General features: G+C 48.9%; 1 pseudogene; it reads right to left on the bottom strand.

The window, feature by feature from the left end:
* Positions 1-323: 323 nt before the first annotated feature.
* On the bottom strand, positions 324-4180 carry LOC100899960 (uncharacterized protein K02A2.6-like; annotated as a pseudogene).
* Between the last annotated feature and the right edge of the window lie 26 nt (positions 4181-4206).

Here is a 4206-nt window from a genome sequence, read left to right as displayed (position 1 = left end):
GTCTGTTTGTCTGTTTGTCTGTTTGTCTGTTTGTCTGTTTGTCTGTTTGTCTGTTTGTCTGTTTGTCTGTTTGTCTGTTTGTCTGTTTGTCTGTTTGTCTGTTTGTTAGCTACTTCACTTGGAGGGAAGACGAGGAGATGGGTGCCTGATGAAGGCTCATACCCAACTGGTTGTTCTTTATTATTGTAGATGGCGCGATAGAGCGCGCGGCATATTTGAACTCGTAACAACTTCCCCCTGATGAGAAATGCTTAGATCGCGGTCTTAAAACTCATCTTCCATTGACTAGCGAGTCTGACTAAGAACAACAGATGACCCTGACTTTAGGAGTCATATCGTTGCGGAGGGACACCCTTTGTGCTTCGATTCGATTGTCGACGGACTTCGGAAGCTCCTACAAGTATTTTTCTCCCATGATCTAATTTCTCGTTCACACTATTCCTATTATCACAATTATTTTCATCACAGTCCAACTGCTCGTCTTCAACACCTTCGCCGATGTCGAAGAACTCGTCGTCTCCTGAGTCTTCCCCCCGCTCATTGTCTACATCACAAATGAACGGCAGTAGGGATCCTTTTTCGTTGTTCGGGAAACTCGAATCCTTATGACGTCGGCGAATCTGCTCGAAGTGTCGTTTCCATATACCATTCGGAACTTCTACTTCGCAGATCCTGGTGCCACAATTTTTCGAGATTTTTCCTGGAACCCATTTCGGTCCTGCCGAGTGATAGTTTCTTGCCATAACCGTTTCTCCCACGGCGAATTTCGGAGGTCCGCTTGCTTCGACCCTTGACGGTTTTTCTTTCAGCAGGTCCAGCTTCGATCTCAGTTCTCGATTGAGCATGCGTGCGGCCGGGCTGAAGCCCGTGGCGCTGGGCATCATGTGCTGTCTGTACAAGAATAGCGAAAGGCTTGACGCGAGATTACCGGATTCCGATGATAGCTTCTTCAAAGCTGTTTTCATTGACCCGACGTAGCGTTCTACCTGACCATTTGAGGCTGGGTGATACGGCGGAGAAGTCATGTGTCTTATGCCGTTTACTTCGCAGAAATTGTTGAACTCCCCCGACACAAACGTGGGGTCGTTGTCCGTAACCATGACTTGAGGTATTCCGAACCGTGCGATCGTTTCTCGAAGATGGATCAGAGTAGTTGCCGTAGTTTTGTTCGGCGTTATGAACGCTTCCAGCCATTTGCTGAAGGCATCGACTATCAGTAAGACGTATTTGCCTTGAACTGGGCCAGCGTAATCCAAGTGAATTCTTTGGAAGGGGGTCGCCGGTGGTTCCCAATTGTGAATCACTTCTCTTGGAGGGTTCCGAGCGTGCGTGAGGCACGCTGTGCATGACAGGGTTATGTTGGCGATATCTCTGTCTATGCCGTGCCACCACACGTATCGTCGAGCCAGGCTTTTCATTTTCTCAGAGCCGTAATGGCCCTCGTGAAGTTCCTTGAGTATCTTCTGACGGCAGGTTTTCGGGACGACGACTCTGTGCCCTCTCAAGATGACTCCGTCGTGGTATGTGCTGAACTCACAGAGGTCGATTCCGAAGTGTTTTGAATTCCGATGCGATTGCCCAGCTGCTTGGAGCTTTAGCCACAGCGGTTTCAGTTCCTCACAGGTTCTCGTTTCTTTGGCAATTATTTCGAAACGCAATGGTGTGTCCTGAATCTGATGGACGACAAATTCATTGATGAGATCGGGTGCTATGGGCTGCTCGTTCTGGAGCGGCAGCCTAGACAACGCGTCAGCGTTTCCGTGCAATCTCGTTGACCTGTATACGATATCGAAGTTGAAATTCGTGAGGAACACAGCGTAATGCTGCATACGGGTCGCTGACAATGGAGGCAAGGATTTGTCGGGGGCGAAGATTTGAGACAATGGCTTCGAGTCCGTAACTAGAGTGAACTTTCGACCAAATATGTAGTAGAAAAATCTTTCGACTCCCACCTTAATTCCTAACGCCTCCTTGTCTATCTGGCTGTATCGCTTTTCCGTTTCCGTGAGCACTCGGGAATAGAACGCAATGGGTCTTTCCGACTTGTCCGGGAATTGATGAGAAAGAACAGCCGAAATGCCGTATGGAGATGCATCTGTCGCCAGAATGATAGGTTTCTGAGGGTCAAACGGCACGAGTATCCGAGGTGAGCACAACTCTTGCTTCACCCTTGCGAACGCTTCTTCCATCCTGTCGGACCAAACGAATTTGACAGTGGACTTCAGAAGAGAGTACAAGGGAGCTGCAATGTCGGCGAGCTTTGAAGCAAAACTCGCATAGAATTGGATCATACCAAGGAATGATCTGAGCTCTCCGACGTTTTTCGGAGATGGCGCCTGCCTGATCGCTTCTACCTTCTCGTTGCATTTCTGGATTTCCTGGTGCTTCAAGCGAAACCCGCAATACGTTACGGATTCTTCGAAGAATGCGCATTTATCGGGGTTGAGTCTGATGTCGTTCTGGTCGAGTCGGGCCAACACTGATTCCAACCTTCTTAGATGCTCATCGTCTGTCGGGCCCGTGACGATAATGTCGTCCATTACGCATTCTACTCCTTCGATTCCCCCGAGGATGCCTTCGATAAACCTCTGCCATATCGCTGGGGCGCTTGCAAGCCCGTTTGTCATCCTGTTGAATCGGTACAGTCCACGGTGTGTGTTTACTACCAGAAATTTCCGATCGGCTTCTCGGACTGGCATGTGCAAGAAGGCCGAGAAGATGTCGAGCTTCGAGAACTTTGTACCGTTCCCTATATTGTCAAGCGCATGACGGATGTTCTTGAGCGGATGCTCATCGATTCGAATGTGTCGATTTATGCCGGCCTTCGAAGTCTCCACAAATTCTGACCTTACGGCCCTCGAGCTCTCGGTACGATTACCATTGGATGGGCCCAATCGCTTGCGTTGACTCTTTGTACGACTCCGTTCTTCTCGAGGAAGTCGAGTTCGTTGTTGGTCATTTCTATGATCGCGTGTGCGATTGGTCGAGCTCTGGCGTAGAGGGGTTTCGGCGATTCTGTGGTCAGTTCCAGCGTGGCTTCTGTTGATGGAATACAACCTATGCCAGGCTTGGTCAAGTTGCCATACTTTTTGAGTAGGCTCTCTGCTTTTTCTTTGAAGTCTCGTGGCGTTGTATCCGTAGCTTGTTTGCAGTTATGAACACTCTGGGTGTTGAGCAATGATGTCCAGTCGATAGGGAGCTGACGAATCCAGTCGCGTCCCATCAGCGTCGGGAAGACGGCCTCTCGCATGAGATACAAGCGTAGAGTTTTTGTTACGCCCTTGTAAGAAACTTCGACCTCCGCGTACGAGTGCGGTTCGAAGTTCTCTCCGGTAGCTGTCTTCAGGCAGAGGTCATTCTTCTGTAGCCGGTGTTTCGGTGCGATCGAGCGGAAAGCATCCAATGTCATTGTGGAGATTCCGCTTCCCGTGTCGATTTCCATGCTGACATCGCGTTGGTTCAACGAGACTGTTACGAATAAGGGCTCTTTAGAGGTGACATGATGAAATGGGGTTTCTTCGAGGAAATTCTGAGATTGCGTATTTTTTGTACAGACTCGTCTCAGATGACCGATTTTCCCGCATCCCTTGCATGCCACTGATTTGAAGAAGCATTCAGGAGCCAGGTGATTTGTATTTCCACATCGAAAACAGGCAGTTCTGTTTTGACTTGCCGAAGGAATCTGCTGCCTCGCCGCAGACGATTGGCTTCGACGATGAGTATTCGGTTTTCGGTGTCGTTGCTTGTTGAAAAGCTTGTGAACTCCATTTGGGTTGAAGTCGTTGGGAGGTGCCGAACTTACTTTCTGCACGCTCGCGAAATTTTCCGACATCTCGAAAACCTCTGACAGCTTGTTCAATTTTTCGGCTTTCATCAGAAGAAATTGTCTTGCTCGGGTATCGGCCAGTCCTCGGATAAACTGTTCTATGAGATTATCCTGCAGGCATTTCGGATCCCAATGGCAATCGATGCTTGACTTTCGCAACCGGCCCTCGAATTCCAGCAATGACTCAGCATTGTTTTGTCGTAACTCTCGAAACTTACTTCGTGATGACCAAACATTGAGTTCTGGTTCGTACACCGTTTTGAGGATCTTGGTGATCTCTTCGTAGGGCAGACTTTTGACTTGCCGTTCCGGGAAAACTTTATCATTCAGTTTCCGGAAAGCCTCGGATCCCATGTAAGCTAAGAGCGCACATTTTTTTC

The sequence above is a fragment of the Galendromus occidentalis genome, unplaced genomic scaffold (assembly GCF_000255335.2).
Source record: "Galendromus occidentalis unplaced genomic scaffold, Mocc_1.1 scf7180000076716, whole genome shotgun sequence".
In the NCBI taxonomy this organism is placed as follows: Eukaryota; Metazoa; Arthropoda; class Arachnida; order Mesostigmata; family Phytoseiidae; genus Galendromus; species Galendromus occidentalis.
This window is presented reverse-complemented; position numbering and strand designations above follow the sequence as displayed.